Source organism: Coregonus clupeaformis, unplaced genomic scaffold (assembly GCF_020615455.1).
Source record: "Coregonus clupeaformis isolate EN_2021a unplaced genomic scaffold, ASM2061545v1 scaf0158, whole genome shotgun sequence".
Taxonomy (NCBI): domain Eukaryota; kingdom Metazoa; phylum Chordata; class Actinopteri; order Salmoniformes; family Salmonidae; genus Coregonus; species Coregonus clupeaformis.
Genome location: NW_025533613.1, coordinates 355,348 through 376,357, shown reverse-complemented (window position 1 = coordinate 376,357; position 21,010 = coordinate 355,348).

Genomic DNA, 21,010 nt, shown 5'->3' with positions numbered 1-21,010 from the left:
AGTGGTAAAGCAACACTCACGGTGTGAGGGAGAGTGGTAAAGCAACACTCACGGTGTGATGGAGAGTGGTAAAGCAACACTCACGGTGTGATGGAGAGTGGTAAAGCAACACTCACGGTGTGATGGAGAGTGGTAAAGCAACACTCACGGTGTGATGGAGAGTGGTAAAGCAACACTCACGGTGTGATGGAGAGTGGTAAAGCAACACTCACGGTGTACAGATGTTAAATAAATAAGTGTTAGCTTCCTCAGCACCATGCACCCCACTGTTGCCACCGGCGGTGACCAGAAGAAGAAACCGGAGACAGTGACAGACTACAATCACACAAAGGTATATACAGTATCTCTACCATATACAGATAGCCTTCCCATCTGCCAAACACCAAATAGGATCCCATTTTATTATATTACATTCATATTATTACTATTAGTATTATCATTCTATATAATTATAACCTTTTCCATTCTATTTTATTTTATGTTAAAGCTTGGTGTGGATGCTAGACCAGATGTCCAGACTGTACTCTGTAAAAGGGGGTACTCTCCTCTGGCCTGTTGACTGTACTCTGTAAAAGGGGGTACTCTCCTCTGGCCTGTTGACTGTACTCTGTAAAAGGGGGTACTCTCCTCTGGCCTGTTGAGGTGTTCTACAATGTGCTCGACATGGCTGCTATCAACACGTGTTGTACAAGCAATGCCTTGACAAGACAGTCGGAAGGAGACATATCATCATGGATCTGGCATGTGAGCTTGGTGAGAACCACATGAACGCAGAGAAAGAAGCTACAGTCACCAAGCAGGCCGCCAAGACAGCAGGTCCTGCTCTCCCTCTTCCCCAAGAACCACAGCTCCCACTGGGGAAAAATACACAATGTCAAGACAGCAGGTCCTGTTCTCCCTCTTCCCCAAGAACCACAGCTCCCACTGGGGAAAAATACACAATGTCAAGACAGCAGGTCCTGTTCTCCCTCTTCCCCAAGAACCACAGCTCCCACTGGGGAAAAAATACACAATGTCAAGACAGCAGGTCCTGTTCTCCCTCTTCCCCAAGAACCACAGCTCCCACTGGGGAAAAAGCAGACACAATGTCAAGTCGGCAGGTGCACACCGAACAAGGCCCATGAAAACTGTGTGCAGGGCAACCGATTTGATTTGTTTGTGGACCCGAAACATAAAGAGAAGACGTGATTGGTTCATGTGTAAAGGCTCGGTACAGTGTCTGATACAAGCAACAAATGATTGTTTTTATAACTTGTCATGAATATATTTCCACAAAAATGTATTTATGCAATTCATCCTTTACAATTGTTCATGCACTGGTGCTTTTGTTTAGGAATACAGCAAATCATTTCACCTGAACACCTGGCTGGCTATATTATTATTATAATACTTTTTTTGATTTGTACTTTGTCAAAATAAACTGTAAATCGACTTTATTAACTCTATTACTAATTGAATCTACAAATAAAGTTGATCAGATGGATTACGCTGTAATGTTTATAAGGGAAACAGAAATAGGCTATAAGCCGATTTTATTTTTACTTTGTAGAATTAACTATTGTTGTTATTTTATTGATATATTTCCACTAATATTTCTTCATGCAATAAATAATTTACAACAGTTAATGCACTATTTATCAAGCGTTTATTTATCAACCATGTTTGCACACCTTGCACCTTGCTGGTTGATATGCATCTGATGCATATGCTAAAGTGGACGCCTGGTAACTTTCTCTAGCGGGTTCTTATATGCTGAAAGAACAGGCGGTTCTAGTGTTAAGGACTGGTAGATGGGTGTTGCTCATGCATTCACTCATGCTGACTGGCTCCAGTACTTTGTTCTTGACTAAAGCCTCCAAGTCAGCCTTGACTTTTGGTCTGATAGCATAAGGTACAGGTCCTGCTTTCAGAAACGTTGGTTTGCTGTCTGGCTTAATGCTAAGCTTCCCTGTAATGTCGTTCATACTACCCAGCTGTCCATTAAAGACTTCTCCATGTTTCTTTAAGATGGCAGGTAGGTCTGTGTCTCCATGTGTCATTGTATGCACTGATGGCCAGTCCAGTGTGATTTTCTCCAACTATGAACATCCCAGTAGTGATGCATAGTCTCCATTCACAACATAGAGTGGCATCTTTTCAGTTTGTCTGTTTACCTGAACTGTGACATCAGTGATGCCTCTCACAGCGACAGATTCACCTGTGTAAGTCTTTAACACGAGCTGCGCTGGTTGAAGTGGAAGGTGTTTCAGTGTCTTTTTTCTGACACAAGAGATACAGCTGCCCCTGTGTCAATCTCCATACCCACCGGCTGTCCCTCTAGCAAGGGGGATACATAGTAGCCGTGCGGCCCGCCCGGAAAAAGTCAGGATTTTCAGTGTGACTTCCTGGTCTGATGAGTCACTCACCTCAGTGTTCTCTTACTCAACAGTGTGAACATGTCTATTTGTCTTTCGTTGGAATGCCTGTTTCTTGTTTCCCGTTTTTGTGATTTCTCTGTTCTCTTTTTGTTTCTGGAGACTTGTCTGATGTTGACCTTTTTACCACAGGCTGAACAATCATGTCCTTACACCAGCATGTGACTTGATTTCCCAGTCTCTGATTTTCAGTTGAAACTCTGTTGAAACGTTTTATTTATTTGAAAGGAACACAGACAAGAACAAATAGCAGCAGGAATGGTTATACAGCTAGAGACACAATACTGTTAAAATATATATCAGTATATTATGGAAACTAGTTATTGCAGATAAATACAATTATAATAAACCACATATACAATCACCCACCTCAGCTGCATCAACTCACCCTCCAACCCCTCCTGGGCCCACCCCAACCCACCCTCCAACCCCTCCTGGGACCACCCCCAACCCACCCTCCAACCCCTCCTGGGACCACCACAACCCACCCTCCAACCCCTCCTGGGACCACAACCCACCCTCCAACCCCTCCTGGGACCACCACAACCCACCCTCCAACCCTCCTGGGACCACCCCAACCCACCCTCCAACCCCTCCTGGAACCACCCCACCTCCTGGGACCACCACAACCCACCCTCCAACCCCTCCTGGGACCACCCCAACCCACCCTCCAACCCCTCCTGGGACCACCACAATCCAACCCTCCACCACTCCAACCCCTCCTGGAACCACCCCAACCCACCCTCCAACCCCTCCTGGGACCACCCCAACCCACCTTCCAACCCCTCCTGGGACCAACCCAAAAACACCCTCAAACCCCGCCTGGGACCACCCCAACACACCCTCCAACCCCTCCTGGGACCACCCCAACCCACCCTCCAACCCCTCCTGGGACCACCCCAACCCACCCTCCAACCCCTCCTGGGACCACCCCAACCCACTCTCCGACCCCTCCTGGGACCAACCCAACCCACCCTCCAACCCCCGCCTGGGACCACCCCAACCCACCCTCCAACCCCTCCTGGGACCACCCCAACCCACCCTCCAACCCCTCCTGGGACCACCCCAACACACCCAACCTGATCTCCATTAAATTAAATACTAAATCAAGGTACACATTTGCACAAAAATGATAATTACCGGTCAATCTGTTGGGTAAAACCCACTACAGGAGTTATTTTATGGTTTCAGCTGCAATTGTTGTTTGGCTAGCCCCATGGATCCTAGCAGTGGATAGTTCTAAATAAATGATATCTATAAAAGTGCTGATCCAATGAGGTGTGGTGGTTGCCATCTTAGTTCCAACATATTTTTAGCTGCTGTCCAACCTGACAACATTATACGTCTTTGCTGTAATGACAGTGGTGAATTATCATTCAGTAATAACAGTTTGGGGGAACAAGGTACGAGGATACCTCTTTCCAAAACATGTCCCCTGGTCACTCCCAGTACATATGATTAAAGGAGCCCAAGGCACCATGATTACATAGATCACACAGAGGAGCGGTTGTGATTTCTATTAAATGATGTTTTCTAGGTGGAAGGTTTACCCTGTGTATGAGATTAAAATGTATCAGCTGATGATTAGGATTGTTAGATGAACCCACTAAGTTCCTGATGAACTCAACTGGTGAGCCTCTTTAGCAGCTAGTTCCATGGACACACTGATTTCAATGTCCTTTGCTAAGGTCAGATGACTTTCAGTCAACAGTCTCTTTTGTGTAGCTTCACTCCGTAGCCCACATACTAGTCTGTCTCTAATGATGTCATTTAGAACAGCATTAAACTCAGTGTTCTGGTAGTTTCTTTAATGCAGCAGCAAACATTGTTACTGATTCTCCCTCTTCCAGATGTCTCCTGTGGAACCTGAACCTTTCAGCATTAACTAGTGGTTCTGGTGAAAAATGTCCTTTAAGTATCTCCACAATATCCCCATAAGTCTTATTACCTGTTCTGACTGGCTGTAGCAGGCTGCCTAGTAAATTAAATGTCTTTGGCCCCATTACACTAAAACATGGAGGCACAATGTTGTCCTCATCCATGTCATTTACAAGAACAAAATATTCAAACTGTTCTGTATATGAGCTCCACTGCTCAATACTTTCATCAAACTGTCCAATGTTTCCAACAATTCCAATTATTTTTCGTTTCTCAATAAGCTCCTGATTGTCACTCACTTCAATATTGTCCTCAACCAAAGCAATATTTTCCTCAGTCACGTGATCTTCATTCACTTCACTCACTGACGTTTCCTCCTAAGTTCGCTCATTTAGCAGATTTAATTAAAAGGTTTGTCTTCACAGTTGAATACATGTCCTTTCCTTTAATCACGTTGTTTTCCCGCTCCGATGTCCGTCTCCAGTCCTTTTCTGACGATGTTAACTCCAGTGGTGGAAAAAGTACCCAATTGTCATACTTGAGTAAAAGTAAAGATACCTTAATAGAAAATGACTCAACTAAAAGTGAAAGTCACCCAGTAAAATACTACTTGAGTAAAAGTCTAAAAGTATTTGGTTTTAAATATACTTAAGTATCAAAAGTAAATGTAATTGCTAAAATATACTAAAGTATCAAAAGTAAAAGTACAAGTATAAATCATTTCAAATTCCTTACATAAAGCAAACCAGACGATTTTCTTGTTTTTTAAATGTACGTTCAGCCAGACAATTTACAAACAAAGCATTTGTGTTTAGTGAGTCTGCCAGATCAGAGGCAGTAGGGATGTTCTCTTGATAAGTGTGTGAATTGGACCATTTTCAAAATGTAACGAGTACTTTTGGGTGTCAGGGAAAATGTATGGCGTAAAAAGTACATTATTTTCTTTAGGAATGTAGTGAAGTAAAAGTAAAAGTAGTCAAAAATATAAATAGTAAAGTCAAGTACATATACCCCCAAAAAACTACTTAAGTAGTACTTTAAAGTATTTTTACTTAAGTACTTTACACCACTGGTTAACTCTCTTTTTTAGCTAGCTGGACTATGCACTTGCCTCTGCTAGCAATACACTGTGCTAACATTAGCCTAGACTGTACCACAGAAAATAACAGTTTTAAACAGTTGTAAAACCCCACTTCTTCCAGACAGAATAGTTCCTGTAGATTCAGACTTACTCATTGCCAATCTTTTGTTATGTCTCGTGGGTTTCATAACCACGTCTGTATAACAATTCAATAATGATGAGACAGGAGACAGGAATCAGTTCAACCATTTATCTGGAACGTGATCATCTCAACACATACAAACCCCCATGATGCTCTGCAGCACAACCCCAATATACAACAAATACATAGATAAGTAAATGGACACGAAACAAAACTCATAGAGGAATTTAAATGTTCAGTAGTAGAAAGTAGGGCCATGGGATAGGGTCAGAAAGGTCAGTATGTTTGATAACTGGTTACAGAGGTGACATAACAAGCATAAGGTCCATTATAACACAGTGAAGTAGAGGTGGGAGCTAAAAGCAGACATGGACAGTGAGACGGTGTGAGGAGGTCAGGGGTGAAACACTATATCAGGACAGGTAGAAATGGCAGGGCTGGTTGTGTTCAGTGTGTGTATCCAGTGTGTGTGTGTGTCCAGTGTATGTATGTGTGTCCAGTGTGTGTGTGTGTGTGTGTGTGTGTCCAGTGTGTGTTTGTCCAGTGTGTGTGTGTGTGTGTGTGTGTGTCCTGTGTGTGTGTGTGTGTGTTCAATGTGTGTGTGTCCAGTATGTGTGTGTGTTCAGTGTCAGTGTGTGTGTGTGTGTTCAGTGTGTGAGTGTGTGTGTTTCCAGTGTGTGAGTGTGTGTGTTTCCAGTGTGTGTGTGTCCAGTGTGTGTCTGTCCAGTGTGTGTGTGTGTGTGTGTGAGTCCTGTGTGTGTTTGTCCAGTGTGTGTGTGTGTCCAGTGTGTGTGTGTGTTCAGTTTGTGTGTGTCCAATGTGTATGGATGTGTGTGTCCAGTGTGTGTGTGTGTGTGTGAATCCAGTGTGTGTGTATGTGTGTGTGTGTCCAGTGTGTGTGTGTGGATGCGTGTCCAGTGTGTGTGTGTGTGTCCAGTGTGTGTGTGTGTCCAGTGTGTGTGTGTCCAGTGTGTGTGTGTGTGTTCAGTGTCTGTGTGTGTGTGTGTCCAGCGTGTGTGTGTTCAGTGTGTGTGTGTATCCAGCGTGTATGTTTAGTGTGTGTGTGTGTCCAGTGTGTGTGTGTGTGTGTGTGTGTGTTTCAGCGTGTTTGTGTTCAGTGTGTGTGTGTGTGATCAGTGTGTGTGTGTCCATTGTGTTTGTGTATCCAGTGTGTGTCCAGTGTGTGTGTGTGTGTGTGTGTCCAGTGTGTGTGTGTCCAGTGTGTGTGTGTGTGTGTGTTCCAGTGTGTGTGTGTGTGTGTGTCCAGTGTGTGTGTGTGGTGTCCAGTGTGTGTGTCCAGTGTGTCAGTGTGTGTGTGTGTGTCCAGTGTATGTGTGTGTGTGTGTGTGTGTGTATAGTGTGTGTGTGTGTGTCCAGTGTGTGTGTGTGTGTGTATGTGTCAGTGTTACCATGGTTATTATTTACAGGGACACTGAGGAGTCACCATAAACCCAAAACCCTGGATAGAGGGGCTCAGTGAATGTGGAGTGGAATGTGTTCAGGTGGGTCAGTGTGTCAGAGGAGACTCTGTAGAAGGACAGAGTGCCGGCTGGCCAGTCCAGATACACTCCTACTCTGTGGGAGCTGGAGGAGGGGACGTCTATGGTAGTGGACTTATTATTGTGCCTGGCAGAGTAACTGTTGTCAGAGCAGAACAGACTCCAGGACTTGTTATTGTCTCCAAGACAACAGTCAATAGCCCCTCCTCTCCTTCTGATTCCTTTATATGTCACTCCTATACCAGCCCCTCTCCCACTCCACTCTACCTCCCAGTAACAGCGCCCAGTCAGACCCTCTCTACACAGCACCTGACTATAGAACTCAAATCTCTCTGGGTGATCAGGATACGGCTGCTTCTCTCTCCTACATGTCACCTTTCTGTTCTCCTCAGACAGAGAGAGGAGTCTGTTTACTGTGTTTAGGTCCAGTGTGAGATCACAGACATCTGATGGATGAAACCAGACACAATATTAGAAATCATCATCATTCACATAAGAATGTTAACTCACTTTTCACTAATTCATTTAATGTTGATGTTTCTATGTATCAAAAGGAGAAGTAAAGGTAACTTGAGACTTGTTGAATGATCATATGTTATAGTGTATGGTAATATAAAACACACTTATTCCATTAATTATACACACACACACACACACACACACACACACACACACACACACACACACACACACACACACACACACACATCCTGAACACACACACACACTGGACACACAAACACACACACACACACACACACACTGGAAACACATCCTGAACAGACACTGGACACACACACATCTTCATGCATGAACACACACACACATTTCTTATGTAATACGAACACGCCACACACACACACAGACACACACATTGTCAAAGCAACTCTTTGTAAACTTTGGTGTCCCTGATTTGTGCTTCTGTAGAACTACAGCTGATATTTAATATGACCAAGTAAGTAATGATGGTGGTCTTTGACTTTGACTTCACTTGAATTAAGACTTATTCTTAGTCATATTCTTCACAGCAGTCAACACTCACATTTTCTAAGTCCAGGTTTCATTGTGTTCTCTCCACCATGTTCCACACTGTAGCGGTAAGCAGAAGAACAGACAGTCATTGAGGGATACACCTGAACTCACACACACACACACACACACACACACACACACACACACACACACACACACACACACACACACACACACACACACACACACACACACACACACACACACACACACACACACACACACACACACACACACACACACACACACACACACACACACACACACACACACACACACACACACACACAACACACACACACACACACACACACACACACACACACACACACAACACACACACACACACATTGGACACACAGCACACACACACACTGGACACACACACACACACACACTGGACACACACACACACACACACACACTGGCACACACACACACACACACACAAACAGTAAGTATATACATTTGTCCAAGTGTGTGTGTGTGTGTGTGTGTGTGTGTGTGTGTGTGTGTGTGTGTGTGCGCACGAGGCAGGCTGCCTCTGCCAACTCCTAATGAAAGTGTTGCTGAGGAGGAGAGTGATAACTCTAAGACAGATGTGCCTCAGCTCACCTGTGTGTTTGTATGTGTGTGTGTGTGTGTGTGTGTGTGTGTGTGTGTGTGTGTGTGTGTGTGTGTGTGTGTGTGTGTGTGTGTGTGTGTGTGTGTGTGTGTGTGTGTGTGTGTGTGTGTGTGTGTGTGTGTGTGTGTGTGTGTGTGTGTGTGTGTGTGTGTGTGTGTGTGGGGGGGGGTATGATGAACACATGACATCTGTTTGTGACACAGGTGAGAGCTCCAGCCTCTAGCCCAGCCAGACTAGAAAACACTCATCTGAAATTGGACAATAAACTACAGTTTGTAATGAAATACAGGAATGTGTCTTTACCGGTTACTGCCACATCACTGAGCTTTCTACATCTGAATGAGTTTTCTACAGAGATGAAGCACAGTGGTCAAACAGCAGTGTTGACACTGTGACTATGGTGGGGCTGTTAAGCATGAAACACACTGAGAATCTCACTGCCGATATACTGCCCACGAGTACTTACTTTACATTACTGACTTTATTGTCCCCATGGGGACATTTTGTTGCACTATCATGCACATTTTTAAAGTGGCGTTTATACAGTAGACAACAAATTGACAATACAAAATTCATAACAGTTACATACAGTATATATCAATGAAAGAGACTAGCCTGCTGGCCTTACTGGTGGATAGGAACATTAGCCCAAGCTGTTTAGGAGGGATATCACACCTGGCACAAATGTTTGTCTAGTTCTGTTTTTCCTGCCGGGGGGTGCCCTATACCTGCACCCAGAGGGGAGTAGTTCAAAGTTCAGGTACGGGGGTGGCTTGGGTCTAAAATGTTTTTGTGAGCCTTGCTGAGGGCTCTGAACTTAAAGATCTCATCACCTTGCTTGCTGTGGTGATAATCCTTCTCAGCATATTTTTCTGTCTGACAGTGGCATTGCCAAACCAACAAACAATGCAAAAGTTTAAATACTAAGATTTGTAAAACACAGTCAGTATAGTACAGTTAACATTAAAAGATCCCAGCTTTTTGAGAAAGTACAGTCTCTGTTGACTCTTTTTGTAAATCAGGTCTGTAGATTTACTCTACTGAAGCTTATTGTCTAAGTGGACAGTCAGATATTTGTATTCCTCTACAATCTCTATGTTCTGACCTCTGATAGATGTTGCAGAGGTGGGTGTTGTTCGCTTCCTGAAGTCTATCTATGCACATCTCTTTGATCTTGTTGGTATTGAGGACCAAGTGTGATTCATCACACCATCCTACAAAGTCATTTAGTACTGGGCCATGACAGAGGGAGGCCGTTCCTTCTCTTGCTAGAACAAAAATGGTACCTGCTGCGTGCCGACCCAGTAGCAACGAACCTACCGATTCTACTTGTAGAATAGCAATGCTTGTCAGTGGCCAATAACTTGACTTTGAGCCAGTCAGAGAGCACGAAACCCCATGTGGGGGAGCCAGCAATTATTTATTTTTAAAGAGGGCATTTTCTGCGTACATCCACAGATGAGCCAGTCACACTTCATATGCAATGTAGGCTATGGGATGGTAGCTAGATAAGTGCAGAGACGCAATGCACACAACACTAAATACTTCCACCAAGACAGCTAACCACTGTAGTTAGTATTGCCATTATAATTAAATCACAATGGATTAGATAGTTTCCATTAAACAGCTGCCTGTGTTAGCTGCCTAGTTAGTGCAATGTCCTTAGCTAGCTAGCTATGTTGTGCTAGCTAGCGAATATGCTAACATTAACTAGTTAGCTAAACATTTGGCTATGGGCTGGCACTGGCAATATGGGATTATGGAGAGTGCCTTAAATTGTTTCTTCATCATCTTGCTAGGTAGGTATCTAGTAGTGGCCATCTGGCTAGTATCAACAAGGGCTTTGTACAAAATAACGACATTAGCGCAGATAACTTGGAATCTAGACCATAAGCAATACGCACATATATGCATTGCCAAACAACGCTACTACCACCTTCTGGTTTGGAGTATTTTAACAAGGCTGAGTGGCTGACGACTGTCGTATCGGTAGTAACTGCATCGTGTTTTAGAGGCTTTTATTAATACCACAAAGCTTCCGAGACGGTCCTCAATTCATGGCGTTCTGACTTTCTTCTTCTTCCCCTATTTATAAACAATAAGCTCCCTCTCTGGCCTCACCAGTCTCCCTGGGGCGTCACCTACATTCCCTTTCAACCCCGACTTCCAAGGTCTTTGCTGTGTGAACAAATACAGTGTGAATACATTAGTGAATACATAAAATATGTATTCACTAACTGTAAGTCGCTCTGGATAAGAGCGTCTGCTAAATGACTAAAATGTAAATGTAAATGAACACATAAGAGATTGACTGCCGACACTGTTCAGAGGTGCGAAGTACTAAATAAAGGTGAAATAAAAATAAATAAAACTGTCGGCAGGCAAACGTTTGACAATCCAACCGGTGTGTCTGAGCTTTTAGAGGAGGGGAGACACCCTTCTGTGCGTCTGTCACAGCTGAAGACTAACACAGAGGAAGAGGGCTGTTGGTCTGAGAGGAGGAGTGAAAAGGAAGGTAGGGGGAGAGATCAGGGCCTAAAGTGCTTAACAGTCCAGAGAGAGGAGTGTGAGAAAGCCATCAAGGAGACCACACCTCTGTTAAAATGAAGAAGCACCAGTAACTACAACCACAACCCCCTCTGCTTCCTCCCCTGGCCCCTCTCTACTATCCCCTCATTACCACTGGTGGTCCTGGAGGTAGAGCTCAGTGTTGCCAGATTGGGTAGTTTCACACCTAAAAGAAATGCGATGCAAGAAACATACAAATCCCGCCCACCCAGCTCACAGAGAAATCTGTTAAAATGTGGCTACTTTTTAGTGGATTGGGCAGGATTTTGGTTCTGATTGTGCTAGAAAGTGGCAATAGAATCTGGCAACACTGGTAGAGCTATACCGGCCTTGGGGTGGGGAAGAAAGCCTCCGAGCAGCCTCCAAGTATGCTTTTATATTTTCCTTTAAGTGGAAAACATCAGATTTGTTCATGTTTAGCCTCTGGAAGACTATACATAGACTGAAAACTCAGAATGGATCCTGCTGAACAACTAGCAGTGAGTAATGATAGGATGTGTCAACAGAACACGGAGGGATAGAGAGCAACTGGACATGCCTAGCTCTGGAACACAGTCCTAGGGGTGCTAGGCTTCTTCACTGGTTTATTTAGCTCTTAATGAAAGAAGAGAGAAGACAACGGAGGGAAAGACAAACAGAGAGGAAAGAGAAGGGGAAGCTGCTGGTACTTTGGGAGACGATGATGAGTTTGCTGAGGTGCCAAGATAATTCACTGTAGAACAGTAGAGGACTCCCACATACTCCCGCATAACTGACAGATCTCTGCTGCTAAGAGAGGCCCACACTCTCATACAGAGAGTACACACATAGAGCGTGATTTACCCTTTGGAGTCATGCACCGTATACCCTGACTGCACATGTACATATGCACGCACGCACACACACACGCACACACACAGACAGAACTGATTTACTGGCTCCCTGAAGGCCTGATAAAACACTGTCTGCATGACCTCACTTCCTGTTGCTGCAGCCAGCGGGAGGATGGATAGACATTAACCCGCTGAGTGGTAGAGGAGATGAGGACACATACACACACATTTCCACTCAGGGTGTTTTACTGGCTGGGAATCTGCCCCCCTGACCTTTCCCGTGTCATGCTTTAGGGGAGGTGGTCTGATCCTGACCTGTGACCCCCACATTGGCCCTCGAACAAATTAAATCAATTTGTCCTTGGGGGTTAATAATGTTTTCCATCCTATCTATCTATATACAAGTTATAAAACTGAACCTCAACTCTCAGTCTCAATTACAGTTCCAGCAAGTTTAAGAGTGATGTCTGACGTGATGACATCATGAGGTTTTCCAACTTCTATCCCTCGTCGCTTAAATCATCCTTCAATTTGAATTCATCTTAAATAATTGTTTGCCCGCTGATGTCTGCCTTTAAATTATAGTATGGCTATATAGGAAATGCCTTTTTGGAAGTGAACCCCATCACTCAAGCTTGTGGCGTAAAGCGAGTTTTAGAAGATACATTTTCAGTGGACAACTTTCTTCTTTAATCGGTGCAATGTGCAGAGGAGTGAGGAAATACCTGGCCACAATTCCTGGCAAGCCCTGGGAGAATCTACTTCCATATGGACCATGACTTCAGATCAGTCCTTAGCAAAGCTGCACTGTTGAAAATGGTCAGACGGTAATTACTACGAATGGCTTCTTCAAACAGGTAAGATGACAGAGGTACCGGGAGTCCAAGGCCAGACTCAGCGAGATGACGGAGCACGTGGCACCCTATTCACATTGAACTACTTTTGACCAGTGCATTATATAGAGAATAGGGGGTTGTAGGAGCTATTCATCATGTTTGTGTTCTATTGATTTAATCCCTATATTTACCTGTTTAGCACCTGACTGCCCCGCTGATTTACATTTCCCCCATTGAATATATAAAAGGCTGCCAGGTGAATGAGAAAATTAGCTGCAATTTTTAAAGGAACCGGTTGACTTTGTCTTTTAGCTAGCTAGGTCTTTTAAATTTGCAAAAATAAAAATAAAAAGACACAATTGATGAAGGACGATGATTATGAAGACTAAATACATAAAATGTAAATGTTTGAGGACAGGGTTTTGTTCTTTCTGGATTCCACTAGAATGACGCTATTAGAGATCTCGCACATGAAGCCCTACCTAGACTGCAAGTGCCGGCATTTTTTCCTCTGGTCTAAAATAAAATATCGCAATGCCCCAGGGCAGTGATTGGGGACATTGCCCTGTGTAGGGTGGCGTCTTTCGGATGGGATGTTAAATGGGTGTCCTGACTCTCTGTGGTCACTAAAGATCCCATGGCACTTATGTAGAGTAGGGGTCCATTCCCAATCTGGACCCTCATACAATCATGGACACCTAATTAATATTAATATGCCATTTAGCAGACGCTTTTATCCAAAGCAACTTACAGTCATGCGTGCATACATTTTTTTGTGTATGGGTGGTCCCGGGGATCGAACCCACTACCTTGGCGTTACAAGCGCCGTGCTCTACCAGCTGAGCTACAGAGGACCACATCCCCTGCTTCCAATTGGCTCATTCATCCCGCCTCCTCTCCCCTGTAACTATTCCCCAAGTCGTTGCTGTAAATTAGAATGTGTTCTCAGTCAACTTACCTGGTAAAATAAGGGTAAAATAAAAAATAAATTAAAATTGTGTGGGTGGGAACTAGTGTGCCTGAGAGCACAGACAATTTTCAACCGTTTCATATCGTACTCTTTCTGTTAGTGACAATGATTTAAGAAAATAACGCAAATAAATGGACTAAAATTATTGGATTTCTCTCTTTTATTGGATTGTGTGCAATGGAATTATCCCCAGGTCACTAGTAAGTGGCATCAATAATTTTTTGTATTTGCCACTACAAACTGATGAGATGACAGAGAGGTACCGGGAGGCCCAGGTCAAGGCCAGACTCAGTGTAATAATTGATGGAGGAGTGGGAGCAGGAGAGGTGGCCAGAGAGGTGTCCAGAGAGGGATGGATGAGAGGGGGCAGGAGAGTGGGCCAGAGAGGGATGGAGGAGAGGGGGCAGGAGAATAGGCCAGAGAGGGATGGAGGAGAGGGATGGAGGAGTGGGAGCAGGAGAGGTGGCCAGAGAGGGATGGAGGAGAGGGGCCAGGAGCGTGGTTCAGAGAGGGATGGAGGAGAGGGGGCAGGAGAGTGTGCCAGAGAGGGATGGAGGAGTGGGAGCAGGAGAGGTGGCCAGAGACGGATGGAGGAGAGGGGGCAGGAGACAGCCACTGATGGGGGATGAGGGGGTAAGAGCAGTGTTGCTCATCAGAGGCGTGTACCACTGACACATACACACACACACCAGAGGAGGCTGGTAGGAGGAGCTATAGGAGGATGGGCATATTGGAATGGCTGGAATGGAATAAATGGAACGGTATCAAACACATCAAACATATGGAAACTCTTCCATTTATTCCATTCCAGCCATTACAATGAGCCTGTCCTCCTATACCTCCTCCCACCAGCCTCCTCTGACACACACGTATACATAAACACACTAGGCATTCATGCACCTAAGGGTATTCTGTTGATGCCTCTCTCTCTCTCTCGTTGCATCCAATGGCAGTGTACGCGATAAGCTAATGCAAGGAGCTGCTTGTGGACTTGCCATCTCTAACGCAGTTCCACCTCCGATTTGATAGAATCTAGCCCTTCACATTGCATTATCCAGTAACCACATCAACCTTTAATCCTCATCTTATACTTTTCTCATATTTTGTGTGTTCTTTCTTCCATATGGGAATGAATGCTGACAAATAAATGCTCATATTATTTTATTGATGAAGTATTCCACTAAATGAAAGAAGATAGAAATGAACTTTTGACCAATGCTAGCTGATAATATTTACTCTTCCATATGCGTTGTGTTCTTACATCTTCTTCAGTATGAGGTCTGGGATGTACACCATGTGATTTTCTTTGCCATATGCCTTTTTCAACAGCTTTTCTCTTTCTTTCTCCCTCTGTTTCTTTTCGTTATAGTTCCTTGCCACCTCGTCCAGGTGGGCTTTCACCCTCTCCTTATTCTTCCTCACTTCTTCCTTACTCTCTGCTTTTCTAGCTCTGAGCAGTTCTTTTACTTTGTTCTTCTCCAACAAGTCTCTTTCTTTCCTCTCCTTTTTCTCCTGCTTTGCCCTGACTCTCTGGGCGCGTTTAGTTTCCATCTGAAAGAGAAAGTCCATACATGTTGGTCAGTGATCTGAAATATTATTATTACTCCTTCTCTAGCATGCAGTCAACTTAATCTGTTGAATCTGATAGTATAACCATTAGGAGGTGACTTATGACCTCCCTGAACTGTGACTGGTTAAATGGAGTACTGTACCTGTGCCTGCTCTTGCTCTCTGAACCTCAGGACAGTCTGCATCTGGTACAGCTTTATGTACGCCTCCTTCATCCTCTCCACCACATCCCTCTTCTCTATTGCCCATCTCTCTTTGTCCCTTTGCATTTTCTCAATTTCACTACTCTTTCTCTCCCGCTCCTCTGTAATCTTCCAGTTCTCCTTCTCCAGCTCTCTCTTTTCCATCTCCCATCCCTTCTTCTCTTGTCCATTCAGGCACAGAATCCTCATCTTTTCTCTTTCCAGAGCCTCTATCGCTCTCTCCTTCTCTCTCAGCTCAATTATCCACTCCTCTGCTGCCTGCGTGCTCCTCCTCTTAATCTCCTCCTTCTCCTTCATCCATCTTTCCCCCGTTGATCCAAGAGGCTTCGTAGGCCAGCCTTGGCCTTGGCCCATCTCCCCTGTCCTCCTTCCAGGCTACTAGGGTCTGATTCCTCTCCTGGTCTGCTTTGGCCAAAGCTGTCTCCAAACCATTTCTTATGAGGTTCCATCCATTCCTCTCTCTCACCCTCTCCTTCCCCCACCCTTTCATTCTCAGCTAACAGTCTCTTCTTGTTCTCCACTGTCACCTTCCATAACTTGGCCAAGGACATCTTCACCTTTGATATCTTGTCCACCATTGTTTGTTTGTCGGTCGCTGCGCTTTCTCTCTGTTTGTCCATCACCTCTCGCTGCCTTTCATTCTCAGCTGACAGCCTCGTGTTCTCCACGGTCAACTTCCCTATCTTGGCCAAGTGCAGTATGTTCTGCACCTTCACCTTTGCTATCTTGTCCATCTTTTTTGTCTGTCTGTCGCTGCGCTTTCTCTCTGTTTGTCCGTCACCTCTCTCACCCTTTCATTCTCAGCTGACAGCCTCGTGTTCTCCACGGTCAACTTCCCTATCTTGGCCAAGTGCAGTATGTTCTGCACCTTCAGCTTTGCCATCTTGAGCTCCATCTTTTTCTGTCTGACACTGCGCTTTCTCTCTGTTTCTCAAACAACTCTCTCTCCAGCTTCCATTGGTAGCAGTTTACCTCAATAGAAGCCTCAGTCTCCCTTATCTGTCTCAGCAACTCTTCAATTAGCCTTTCTCTTTCTTGCTCTGGTTCCACCCTCACCTTGTTGACTTCCTCCAACACCTCTCTCTGCAGCTTCCACCGGTAGTGGTCTACCTTGTTACAAGTCTCAATCTCCTTTCTCATTCTCAGCAGCCCCTCCATTTCTCTTTGTCTTTCTATCTCTCGTTCCCCCCTCATCTTGTTGCCTTTCTCCATCTCCTCACTTTCAGTCATCTCTTTCTCCATCTCAATGACTTCTCTCTGCATCAATATGTATGGAGAAACATGTATTCCTTATTTCTTTTATTTTGTGTGAATCTTTTCCATGTCATTTTCTTAAAACTGTCTGGCCATGCCAGTTTTCCAACTTCAGTTACCTTCAGGCTAACTGGTATAATTTATTAAATGGTAATAAGTAGGCCTACCTTCACTGATTTCCTTAGAAGTCAAACACTTTTACACATTATTATGTTCTAACTCACCTCTCCTCCGCGATGTCTGTCCACTTATGAAGATTTAAAAAGATATACACTTGAGTAGTTATGGTGTGGTGAATGGATATGCTGGTTGTTTTCTTTGGTTTGGAACTTGTTGTAGCCAAGTTCTAATTCCAAATTCTATGGTTGTAGCCTAGCTTAATTGTTGAGTCATAATGAGATTGGAATGTTGGCTTGAATTCTGTATTATGGACAAAAATCTCAGAATTCTGAAGATTTTAGAATTATATTTAAAAATTATTGTTTGTCATACATTCTATATACATCATTCTAGCCCTTGGATGCTCTCTCAGAGTTATAAGTCTTATATTCTCAGCCCAAAAGTAAATGTGGTCTATTTCAAAAATATTCAAAATAAGGATTACTTTGTAAGTATTGGTTGTCATGGTGCCGTGAGGAAGCCTAGGCAGAGAGCTCTGTTAATATGTGACCAACCCCCCACACACACACACACTCACTTAAAGACCTTGAAGTTTGGTTTGGAAACAACATCACTATTTGTCCTGGCAATGAAAGTCTGTCTTCTGGAACACTCATGAAAAAAGAGAATGGTTTTCGTTTAAGTTGTCCACTTTAAAAACCCTTCAGCTTCTTCTCGCTGAGTTGCTTGAGGACACGGTAGCGCTGTGGCGAGGAGGCACAAGATAGGTCCTTAAAATAACATAACTAAGGCTACTTAACACTGTAGAAACTCTGGAATCACACTTTGTTGGCATAAAGACACCCACAATCTCTCCTTCTATCTCGGTACATTCTGTGTTGCACCAACGAGTGTTCAGTCCTTGCACACCATATAATAGAGGGTTCCAAAATACCCCTTCGCTGCATTGAACCTGCTAATTACCGAGACAGTTGAACGCTAAAATGATTGAGAATGACTTTCACCACTAAATAAACTTCCACAGTTTGACAAAGACACATCAGGGGAAAACAGCTACTCGTATTAAAAACCTTCATTATGGCGATAGCTATTTGCTGCAGTGACTGAGAGCCAATTGAGGCCCAGTATTCTCAGTGCTTCTGGGGCCTGTGCAGTGCAGGTGAATGGTGTGCGTGTGTGTATGTGTGAAATGTAGGATTGTCTGAGCACAAACAGAGCTACTTATTTTGGCAACGCATGAAGCAGAGTTAGCAAACAGCTTGAGTGATGAATGACAGGCTGCTAGGAGAGGCAGAGAACCCAAAGATCCTTCCTCACTCACACTCCCAGAAAAAGCTTTTGAGTTGCTGTGGATCCAGTGGTTTGTGTGTGTGTGTGTGTGTGTGTGTGTGTGTGTGTGTGTGTGTGTGCGCACGAGGCAGGCTGCCTCTGCCAACTCCTAATGAAAGTGTTGCTGAGGAGGAGAGTGATAACTCTAAGACAGATGTGCCTCAGCTCACCTGTGTGTGTGTGTGTGTGTGTGTGTGTGTGTGTGTGTGTGTGGGGGGTGGTTGGTGTGGAGGAGGGATGGGAGGGGGTTTGATGACCACATGACATCTGTCTGTGACACAGGTGAGAGCTCCAGCCTCTAGCCCAGCCAGACTAGAAAACACTCATCTGAAATTGGACAATAAACGGCTATACAGTTTGTAATGAAATACAGGAATGTGTCTTTACCGGTTACTGCCACATCACTGAGCTTTCTACATCTGAATGAGTTTTCTACAGAGATGAAGCACAGTGGTCAAACAGCAGTGTTGACACTGTGACTATGGTGGGGCTGTTAAGCATGAAACACACTGAGAATCTCACTGCCGATATACTGCCCATGAGTACTTACTTTACATTACTGACTTTATTGTCCCCATGGGGACATTTTGTTGCACTATCATGCACATGTTTAAAGTGGCGTTTATACAGTAGACAACAAATTGACAATACAAAACTCATAACAGTTACATACAGTATATATCAATGAAAGAGACTAGCCTGCTGGCCTTGCTGGTGGATAGGAACATTAGCCCAAGCTGTTTAGGAGGGATATCACACCTGGCACAAATGTTTGTCTAGTTCTGTTTTTCCTGCCGGGGGGGTGCCCCTATACCTGCACCCAGAGGGGAGTAGTTCAAAGTTCAGGTACGGGGGTGGCTTGGGTCTAAAATGTTTTTGTGAGCCTTGCTGAGGGCTCTGAACTTAAAAATCTCATCACCTTGCTTGCTGTGTTGATAATCCTTCTCAGCATATTTTTCTGTCTGACAGTGGCATTGCCAAACCAACAAACAATGCAAAAAGTTTAAATACTAAGATTTGTAAAACACAGTCAGTATAGTACAGTTAACATTAAAAGATCCCAGCTTTTTGAGAAAGTACAGTCTCTGTTGACTCTTTTTGTAAATCAGGTCTGTAGATTTACTCTACTGAAGCTTATTGTCTAAGTGGACAGTCAGATATTTGTATTCCTCTACAATCTCTATGTTCTGACCTCTGATAGATGTTGCAGAGGTGGGTGTTGTTCGCTTCCTGAAGTCTATCTATGCACATCTCTTTGATCTTGTTGGCATTGAGGACCAAGTGTGATTCATCACACCATCCTACAAAGTCATTTAGTACTGGGCCATGACAGAGGGAGGCCGTTCCTTCTCTTGCTAGAACAAAAATGGTACCTGCTGCGTGCCGACCCAGTAGCAACGAACCTACCGATTCTACTTGTAGAATAGCAATGCTTGTCAGTGGCCAATAACTTGACTTTGAGCCAGTCAGAGAGCACGAAACCCCATGTGGGGGAGCCAGCAATTATTTATTTTTAAAGAGGGCATTTTCTGCGTACATCCACAGATGAGCCAGTCACACTTCATATGCAATGTAGGCTATGGGATGGTAGCTAGATAAGTGCACAGACGCAATGCACACAACACTAAATACTTCCTCCAAGACAGCTAACCACTGTAGTTAGTATTGCCATTATAATTAAATCACAATGGATTAGATAGTTTCCATTAAACAGCTGCCTGTGTTAGCTGCCTAGTTAGTGCAATGTCCTTAGCTAGCTAGCTATGTTGTGCTAGCTAGCGAATATGCTAACATTAACTAGTTAGCTAAACATTTGGCTATGGGCTGGCACTGGCAATATGGGATTATGGAGAGTGCCTTAAATTGTTTCTTCATCATCTTGCTAGGTAGTTATCTAGTAGTGGCCATCTGGCTTGTATCAACAAGGGCTTTGTACAAAATAACGACATTAGCGCAGATAACTTGGAATCTAGACCATAAGCAATACGCACATATATGCATTGCCAAACAACGCTACTACCACCTTCTGGTTTGGAGTATTTTAACAAGGCTGAGTGGCTGACGACTTCCAAGGTCTTTGCTGTGTGAACAAATACAGTGTGAATACATTAGTGAATACATAAAATATGTATTCACTAACTGTAAGTCGCTCTGGATAAGAGCGTCTGCTAAATGACTAAAATGTAAATGTAAATGAACACATAAGAGATTGACTGCCGACACTGTTCAGAGGTGCTAAGTACTAAATAAAGGTGAAATAAAAATAAATAAAAAACTGTCGGCAGGCAAACGTTTGACAATCCAACCGGTGTGTCTGAGCTTTTAGAGGAGGGGAGACACCCTTCTGTGCGTCTGTCACAGCTGAAGACTAACACAGAGGAAGAGGGCTGTTGGTCTGAGAGGAGGAGTGAAAAGGAAGGTAGGGGGAGAGATCAGGGCCTAAAGTGCTTAACAGTCCAGAGAGAGGAGTGTGAGAAAGCCATCAAGGAGGCCACACCTCTGTTAAAATGAAGAAGCACCAGTAACTACAACCACAACCCCCTCTGCTTCCTCCCCTGGCCCCTCTCTACTATCCCCTCATTACCACTGGTGGTCCTGGAGGTAGAGCTCAGTGTTGCCAGATTGGGTAGTTTCACACCTAAAAGAAATGCCATGCAAGAAACATACAAATCCCGCCC